Here is a 10,165-nt window from a genome sequence, read left to right on the forward strand (position 1 = left end):
CATTGTTTTGAAAGCTTTTTATGTGGTATGATTCCTCAGTTCACATTTCAGAAGAGGATACTATCAAGCTCACTAATTCAGGTTGTGTTCAGAGTCTCCAGGTTTGGAACAAAGTCTTCAGAGACAGGCATTTGTCCACTTTAACTCCTAGGATACAAAGTGATCTCTTAGTCCCCGACAACACATGTCCCTGTCATTGCAGAACAGATGTAGGCATCACTGCCTGGATAAAGATAGTCATGATATTTTTTTCCTCCATGGGCTTATGAAAAAAATCATACAATATTATGTTTCTTCTCCTCTGCACTAGCTTCTGTAGGATTTATGAATTTCACCTAGCAGCGCATGTGTGTGTGTGTGTGTGTGTGTGTGTGTGTGTGTGTTGAGTTTTGATACCTATCTCTTTGTGTGTTAGTGAGCAGGGCAGAAAAACGCAGACAACAGACTAACAGAAGAGAAAATATCTCATGAATAGACACATTTAATATTATTGATGATATTCTGTGATAAAATAGAACCATAGGATCAGGATTTATATATTTATTTGCTTACTAAATTGGCCTCATACCCTGGTAGGAGAATTAAATGTAATTTAGCTTCTAAGGATTTTGAGCATATCCTTGTTTGGCATTTGTTTTATTTTATATTTTTATTTATTGATTTGTTTTAGTTATTTTTTTTTTTGGTTTGTTTGTTTGAGAAAAGGTCTTCTGTAGGTCATGTTGACCTCAATCTAGCTTTTCAGCTAAGAATGACCTTGAACTCCTGATTCTTTTGTCTCTTCCTGGATTACAGGCAAGCACCACAACATCCAGCCTATTTTATATTTTTGAAGAGAAAATAAATCGGCTGGATCTAAGATTTCCTCAGAAAACTGTAGCTAATAACTGAGCTTCACCGTAGCCTCTTCCTAGAAAGATTGGTGCCTCCTGGCCCTCCAGGCTCAGTTTAGTCTGAGCAGAGGAGACCGGCTGGGTGCGAGAGTTAGATTTCTTCTGAGTGTGGATTTCAGAATAGACAGTTTAAAATGCATATGTTGGCTGACAGGTGGGTATCCCTGTCACCCCTTCCCAAAGTGGGGATGACTTCCTTTCAGTATATTGTTGTCTAAGCCTAAATGCTGGGGACTGGCCACACTGCTCTGCACCAAGACCACTTTTAATAGGCCCTTGTTTCTTGTGTGTATAATTAAATCATAATGTAACATTGATTGGTTTGTTCATTTTTAAAAGATCTGTTTAATAAAAATAGGAAAGGGGGAATCAAGAAAGTAAGATGACTTTATGTTTTTAAAGTGAAACCTCCAAATACGCATTCAACTGAAAACATTTAATTTTTTTTCTTTATTCGCAATTTGTAGTGTTCAGAAAAAGAATAAGACAGCCTCATTGCTCTGAAGTTAAGGAAGCCATCCTTGGAAACGTCTTCTCTGACCTGGCTCCATCGTGAGTGAAGAAACGGGGATTCAGTCAAATTCAGCCTTCTGAAAAACTGCAAGTCAGGACACTGTTGATTAAAATCGACTGTCGTTTGCGTAAATCACCCAGATTAAAATCTAAATTTCAAAAAAATGGGCCGCGAAGGATGTGGTTGGACTTCCGACAACTCTGCTGAACTCTAAAGCTGGGACTGCACCCTTCCCAATCTTTTTCTAGGCAAGAGGTCCCAACAATCCGCCTGGGGCTTGCGAGTTTCTTAAGAGTGACTGGAGAGCCCCCCCATCCCCCAAAACCAGACTGTACCCTCAGCCGGGTGAACCATTCAGGGCTGTCAAAACACAAGGCGCCGTGCTCAATCCCAATAACTAGAGTGATGATTAATGAGCAGCTTGATCATTTAATATCTCATGTGATTAAATTATAAGGCGTGGGGGAGGGGAGCTCCGCACACTCCCGACAGCGGTGGGGGACATGGATCAGCCAGCGGGTACCGGCAGCACGCGCGAGCCCTGCACTCCTGCTTCGAACGTCGCCTGCCTTGGCTCCGCCACCGCCACCAGCGCCGTGGGTCGGCGCTTCTCAAGGTCAGTGGGTCTGGGGAGGGGAGGGAAGGAGGAACTCAGGTGGTGGTGGTTGGGGGGGGGGAAGGGGTCGCTTGCCTAGGGGAGGGGAGATGTGGACACTCTGCAGGGTAGGTCAAAGCCGCCCACTCTCCCCGCAGCAAAGCAGCTTTAATTGCTGGAAAAGAGCCTCAGGCAGGGGACTGTCAGACCTTAAATCTCCTTCCCTCTACTGGAGTCTGGGGTGTTTTGTTCCTGGAAAGGAGGGACCGGTGGTCTGGAGCTTTGGATCTCCACCTGTCCCTGGACCCCACGCACCTAGACCTGGAGTGGCTTTTCCTGTACATAGGCCTGGTGACCGTCGAGTGGGAACACTCTTTTTGAGCCCACAGACCCTGGCGGGGGCTCATGCCGAGCGGGGTTCACGCCAGTCCAGTGTTCAACCGGAAGGTGTGCGCAGTCGCCCCAACGTACCGAGATGCAGGGACGCTCAGAGACTCCACAAAACTGCTGAGGGCTTCTAATTGTCTGGGGGAAGGGGAGTCGGAAAAACGGGTTCCTTTGGTTTTTTAAAAGAGGTTCAGCTGAGATTCCGGTGTGACTACCACTTACCTCCGAAGAGTGAGCGCAGGGCCGCGCTAAGTAAAAGGGCTGTCACTTGGCAGGGGCTGCAGCAACACAGTTCCGCCTCGAGCGAGGCAAGTGGCTAGTGGCCTTTGCAGTTCAGCCGAGCTCAGGGTCCGCGCTGGGGACAGCAGCCTCAGAGGGGTCTTGAGAGGCAGCCGGTGGTTCACCGGGGGAGCCACCTCTTATTTCATGATCATATTTTAGGTTTTACCTTTTAGCCAGGGATGGGCAGGCCCTCCTGGAGCAGACCCTAAGAAGCTGCACCCCAGAGATTTGTTAAGAGCCGATGCAGAAGGGTAAAAATTATAGCGCCATGTCCAGAGCTGCAGAAGGCCTCTAGCCAGGCTGAATTTTCAGCTCAGAAATGGTATCCAGTGGGGAAGGAACTGCTGGTGGAAACCAAGGCTTTCATTCAGCTCTGGAGAAGGGTGAGAGGACCGGAAGAGTGGTGGCCTCAGCTCTCTCCTTCAGGGGAAAGATTGGAAGCTTTCTAGAGCAGTTCCTTGGATATGGAAAAATCATCCCCCCCTCCCCCAGTTCCACCTAATTTCTTTGAGCATTTGAAAATAGCATTAAGGAGGGGGAGAAAAACCACTCATAACTAAACACGCCTGTAAATAGAAGTCACAATACAGAAAATGTTTACATGCATGCATGTATATGTATGTTTCTCTTATTGTGTATGCAAATGTTTATACAAGGTATTATATATACCTAAAGAAAATGAAAAGAAACCTACCCATCTAGACTAGAAAAAAGCCCTCAAAGAAGAAAGAAAGAAAGAAAGAAAGAAAGAAAGAAAGAAGCCCTCTACACTGATGTTAAGAGGCTTGGCCTGATCCAAGTTAACAGATGCAGACTATGACTGAGATTTCAGGATATTCTGTCTTAGGGAAGAAAAATCCTGAAATGGGGGGAGGGGTTAAAGGGGAAGCCTGAAAGCCGCTTTGGTCCTTGGTCTTAAGTGGCTTCAAACCTGGTCGCCTCTTCCTTTCCAAGGCCTCTTCTTCTTCTACCCCGGGCCCAGGCTCTAAAGAGGCCACTCCCCTCAAGGTGCATTGGTAGTAATCGGAATAATCGAGGAGGGTTTATGGTCAAAGCTGTTGCCTCAGTAGATGGCAGGACCAGAATATTGCCTTTGTTTGTCTCTGGGGTCCTGACACGCCCTCAGGCCAACAAGTAGTCTCCTGCCGGACAGTTTAGTTCCAGTCCCTCAACCTCGTCCTTCAATTTGTTTCTTGTCGGTGCTTTATTCAGTTAGCCCTATATATCAGGTTCTCTGGGAAATGGCGGCTTGGATCTACAGAGAGTCATTTTTAAAGTCGGGTGCCAACCTTTCTACAAGACATACACACTATTGCGTAACTAACTCGAGCCTGGTGGAAGCAAGACCTTTCCCAGGAACTACTGTGGGCTCCGGGGGACCCGACAGGGAGAAGCCTAGCGCCCTAGACAGAATGAGCCTCTGAAAGAACTACTCCGTGTTTTCAATGTTAACTAGGAGCAGGGAGGTGGAAGCATGGGCAAACTGGGTTTTATTTCCCAGGTTATCTGCTGACTCAACGATGCCAAGAGGCTAAGGATTCTGAAAGTTTCTAAAGGAGAGTTAGTTTTATTCCCCGAGTCCCAAGATCACTTCAGTTTGATGGTGGCAGAGATCTGCAGAACAGCCGTCCAAATTGGTGGTGCCACCGGCGGCGGCATTGTTCTGCAGGACTTGCGGGTAAGCGCTCTGCGGAGGGACCTTTTCTTCTACCGGAGCGCGAGTTGGCGTGCATTGATTTCACCCCTCACTCTCCGCCCTGCTGCTGCCCAACATCATTTAGGCCAAGATCTGGTATAATGGGAAACACCATCAGCAGACAATTACCCTTTCAGAGGATTCACTTTTCCTCGCAGACACTGTTATTTGAGAAATAGGATCATTTGATTTCATATTGCACTAAATAACACCCAGCCGGTTCAAATTGCCATCTTCTTAAAAACCACCCATTGGAATAAATTGCAAAGGCCTCTTTGGTTTTTCAGGCCAATGCTGTGGGTACCGGGCAGAACTTAACAAAAATAACTCTAAAGCCAACCCTGAGCAGTCGACACACCGCGCTTCCCTCCACCCCCCACGCCCAACTTTGAGATGGCTCAACCACTTGACTTTGGAATTAAAATGCACAGTTTCAGTCACCCAGGAAGCGCTTCGAACCACAAAGTGCATTAGTGTTCATAGGAGGAAGATAGTGTGGTGCAGCAGACAGCGAGTTCTCTGTATCATGCAAGATTGCCTTAGCGTGCTTGAGGACTGTTGCAAGTTTGGGCTTTACTACCCCTGCCTGCGCCTTTCTGGTTCCCGGGTGTCTCACTCCCAGAGCCAAGTGCCACCACTGCGGACACCGCGGGTACAACCATATGCCCTCTAGCCCTGCTCCTTCTACCCTTGCAGCTAGAGTCAATTGGGTATCTACGACTCCAAGGGCCTGCCTAGATGGCAGGGGGGGGGGGGAGACTGCATTGGGGCATCAGCGCGGCCCTGTCGAGTGGGAGAGAGGAGAGGACCAAAAAGCCAGCAGAGAACATTAGATTAGTTAGTTGCGCACACACCACCACAGTCATTTTAGGAACTATTAAGCCCTCTGAAGTTGATCAGTTTGCTATGGTTTAATTGACACTGTTCAACTAAGTGACAATTGTTCTGCTTATGGGGATGATCCATCCACAAACCACACGCTTAAAAAAAAATGAATCCTTAGCTCCTTCATGCCAAGGGACAGAGTGTGTTTAAGACACACAGAGTTTTGGCAAATCTGACCTTTGGAGCCTTTTTTTTTTTGTTAGATTTGTGCTTAAATACTTCGGGAAGGTGGGTTAGATTCTTCCTCTCCTAGATAAAATAAAGACAGGATCCTGGAGCTCTCCCTGACCTTAGCAGCAAGAAGGGACCTTTTGTGGGCCAGTAGAAAAGGCCCTCAGTGACCTACTGGAGAGCCTTTCCCTTCTGGTGGGATTGGGAGGAGCCAAGGAGAAGCGAGTTGTGGGCCCTTAGGAGTTGTTCAGAAATACCAAGTTTCTCCCAGTTGGGAGGGCGCTCAGGGCAGGGTCAGCGGTGACTGGGAAAACGTGGGCTGTCTACCTAAAATGCATAAGATACTGTGTTCTCATTCTGCACTTGGCACTGCCCTGAGAACCTTTAGCCTCGCCTCTCCGAAGCATTCCGTCAGATTACTTTTCTTCCTCATCAATAATAGCCTACCCAGCAGGCCCAATGTACCCACATAAAAATCTGGGCAATGAGCCTTGGGCGGGCCCACTTTCCCATACGGCCTTGCATATCCGGATCCAAGGCAGGCTGGGACTGACCACTAGATCCCAGGGAGAGTTTTGGCGCCTGCCCCATACCATTCTTAACATTAAGATGGTCGTGCAGTACCTGGCGCCTCATTTCGTCCACCCACTCCATAGCCTCCGGGCAGGTCACCCTCAACTGGAGCAACCCTTTTCAACACCCCACCTTTTCCGGGTGTACTACATAACCCAAGAACCATTTTCCCCCCAAGTGCTAAGGCCACAAGGGCAGCTTTCCTAAGAGAGGTTGGAAAAAAGCGGTTAAATTCCGAGGTTCAAGAAAAGCTGTCTTAGGGCGATCGAAAGTTCAATGCCTGTGTAAACCGAACCTCAGAGCTTCTGACGGAACAGCCGAGCACCACAGCAACTCTGATAAGCAGACCTCCGCTGGCAAGAGGCTGCTGGTCAGCCGGCCGCGCCCCGGGGAGGATGTCCACGCATGCCTTTGACACTCTCCTCCCGGGTCAGAGTCCGGAGTGTGTGAATGAGGGTCGACCTGCGATACCAGCTGGGGGAGTCGTGCCCGCCCCGTCCAGGCCGGAGTGCCTAGGTGAGGGCAGTGGGACAGCTGTCGCGGCTCCAGTTGCTTTGGGGAGTGGCTAAGTAGGTCAGCCCCTTTGCCCACTATTACCGCCCCCCACGGTCGCTCGCGTGTCAGTGCCGGTCCCCCGCGCCACCCTCACTCGCGCGCTGTCCCTCCAGGTCGCAGCGTTTACCAGCGCGTTTTGTCCGCAGTTGGATTCCAGGCTGAGGGGCTGTAACCGTGCTCTTCTCCGACGAACGCTAATCAAGTAATTTCCCCATCCCAGTCCCATCAAATTGCTCTTTAGCTGTTGAACCACGGAGTTTTGCTCGTCTTTTCACATGCTAATCACGCCCATTCAACGGCTCTCCGTGGGGCTGTTTGTCGCGGGATAAATCTTCTTGTTTGCCCGCTGCATGATTAATTGATATTGTTGTCTGGCTTTTGTGGGGACCGCTAGGAGCTGAAAGGCGACGCGTCGTGGCTGCGCCGGGGGCCGCTGGCGACGTCTTCGGGCTGCGGAGGTCCCCGCAAGGTCGGGCCAGGGCTGATGACATTATGCGCCCGATTTGGTTTTCCTTATTAGAACTATGATGAAAGACTTGGAGACCCGAGTCTTTACAGCCCACCACCCGGGCGCTTGAAACCACACAGCGTTTAAGCCACAAGCGCAGACAAAGCCCTGGCATTTGCTCAATTCAGGAAAACGAGTTGGGTGTCCACGCAGGAGACAATTACATCTTATTTCGGCCCACCCGGGATTTCGGTGGAGTTGAATGTGGCAGTGCCGCGCAGAGGTTGGGTTCTCAAACAAAGAATTTTTTAAAAAAGTGTTTTTGGTTGAGGGCGCTAATAGAAAACAAAGGATCAGTTAAGGAAGCCAGAGCCGTTGAAGGGCAGCGGTAGCGCAAACGCGGCGCAAAGGCGCCTAGGCGGATTCTTGTGCTTGTGGATTTGCAGAAGAGCGCTGTTCTGCGACTGCCTTGCCAGCCACCACCAGGATCCGCCTGGACAAGAGCTCTAAGGCCCCAGTCAGTCTGCAAATTCACATTTTATTTGAGGGCACCGATTCCTACTCGGTGCTGTATTTTTCCGCCTCTGGCAGATGTGCAACCAAACCTCCAAATTCCTCTGCCCCCTGAACCCTTCCTTTGTGCCCTGGGGTTTTATCCTCCACAGACATCCCTAAAACTTGGAGATTCAATTAAACAATTCCACTTACGCAGAGCTCCTACGGTCTGCTCATTGCAAATATTTCCTTTTTCGAGTTCTTCAAAGAAAAAAAAAAGCAAAGTAAAGAAAAGAAACTGTCGCCTTCGCTTTCACTGCGTGCGGGGTAATTGATAGGCGCCATCAGAGGTCAGAATTTGCATAAGAATTAAGAGCAGTAAATTAATTTAATATTCCGTGCACATCCCCAATTATTCCTGGAGACCTTTGTCTCCGCGGCTGCCAGAGAGGGGATTCAGCTGCTCTTCAACCAAACAACATCTGTGCGGTTAATAATTTGATAAACAGCTCATACAAATAGTTTCTGAATTATCTGGCTGCCCAATGACTATTCAGTTTGGAAACGTTTTGGCAGGGTCTCCCGGAGTCCTCTGAGGGGCTCAGGCTCCTGCCCTGACAAATGTCCCATCTTTTAAACATCAGCAGAAGACAATGTGTAGAATAAGTCATTATCATTGAGTAATAATCCTACCCCTTAAAATAAAAAAAAAAAAAGGACACAGCCTGGGTGTTCTGGGTTAGGGCAGGTCATCTATTAGAGATTCCACCTGTGATAAATAAACAGGCTGGGGGTTGGGTAGAGTGAAGGCATACTATGTGCAGGTAAAATGGGGTATTGGGAGAGTGAAGACATACTGTGTGTAGGAAAGATGGGATGCTGGGGAGAGCAAAAAGAGGTTGCAGGATGCTTCCCTTACCTCCTTTACAATTGAGTGGCTGGACTTGTAGGTAAATTAATTCTCAAGGATCTTTGGGGGGTGACGGACTAGAAAACCAAGGTATGACAGAGGAGCAGATGGAGATTAATTTTCTACTATGTTGCTTCTGATATCTTTCATTTTTTTCCCCTCTACATATGAGTGTTATTTATTTAAAAAAATGCATACAAAAGTCACAGGGACTGGAAAGAAGGTAAGTTATGTTGGCTCATGTAGGCCTTGACGGATTTGTCCCAATGCTCCTCTTTGGGCACCACCACTTCTAACCCACCATGATTCACCCACCAGTATCCTGAAAACAGCTTCTCCCAAAGCCCAGGTACAGACAAGACAGATGGACAGGGCCCCCACAAAACTTTGAGTTAGCCCAGCTAGTGAAACAGCCATAATAAGATGATGCTGTCCTATGTCAAACCCAACCTGAATTTAGACACTAACCCCTCACTGTTACTGTCTGTAATACAGAAGATGTCATGGCTGTCATTATGTTCTATTATCTTCCTGCCACCCTTAGCAAAGCCTCTTCCTGATAGAAAGTCTAGAAAGGAACCATTTGATCTTGAATGAGACTCAGACTGCTCTAATTCCTGCAACCTGGGTATTGTGGCTGTTTACAGTGAATCTGTATTCACCCTGGGATTGTTCTGCAGTGACTTCAATATAACAGGGTGTTTCGCGAGAGTCTTTATCTCTGTCTATACATTTCCGCATGTTTGATGTACACACCTCCTACATTCCGCATCCTACTTTTCATTCCCCACACTGCTGGCAATCTAAGTACTTGAAGTCACTGAAACTACCTAGAAGTTCTGAGGAGTGTGGAGGCAGCAATATGATAGACCTTTATGCTTCTACTCTAATGAGCCCCTGGAAGCATCGAGCTTTAAAGACAGGCAAATCCTTCAGGCTATAGGTCTAAATATATGACTTTACACTGAAGGCAATGCTTGCCTGGGCTCAATTGAAGAATTGCTTTTCCAGAAAACAAGTCATTGTGTCACCCAAATAGGACAATAGTATTTCTACTGGGCACATTTATTTCTATTTTTAACATTTTCTTCTTGCATTTCATTAGGTTTCTCTACGGAACTGTAGATACTGTGGGGCCTGGCAGGCTTTTATATGCATACAAATCATCTCTGTTATTTATGATTGGGGTATCTGTCTATATTGTTTTATTAATTTCTGACTTTGATTCAGACTACTCTAGTCACCCAGAGTAATTTGAAAACATTTCTTTTCTTAAATGGAACATTATCAATTCTTTGGGGAGCCATTCTATTTTAAACACCAACATATTCAACTGCTTAATCTCTAGCTCTGATGTTACTCATTTTTATGCCCACAACTTACCCCCTTTGGGTTTTTTTTTATACTCCATATTTATCTTCCTTACATGTGTTTGACTGTGGGTTTTTTTTTTTAGAGCACTGTGGGCAGAAAAATGGTTAGTAAATAAGAAGGTAGATAACTGATTATATTTTTGACTCTGTGAGTAAAAAACACAAAACAAGGAAAGTAGAGATTCTTTTCCTACTAATGAAACCCTGTTCAGAAAAGCATTCTGGACACCATCGAAGTTAATGAGTTTGGAAGGCTTGTCCTCATAAATGCTTGGCTCTTTGGTGATGAAATGCATATTGCCAACAGTCTACTAATTTAGATATATCTTTGGAGGGAGGTTTGGACATAACCGGAACTTGGTCCTGTATGTTTGTAGGTAACCAACTT

The sequence above is a fragment of the Microtus oregoni genome, unplaced genomic scaffold, assembly GCF_018167655.1.
Source record: "Microtus oregoni isolate MIOR12 unplaced genomic scaffold, Mior012 000020F_ref0000438, whole genome shotgun sequence".
In the NCBI taxonomy this organism is placed as follows: domain Eukaryota; kingdom Metazoa; phylum Chordata; class Mammalia; order Rodentia; family Cricetidae; genus Microtus; species Microtus oregoni.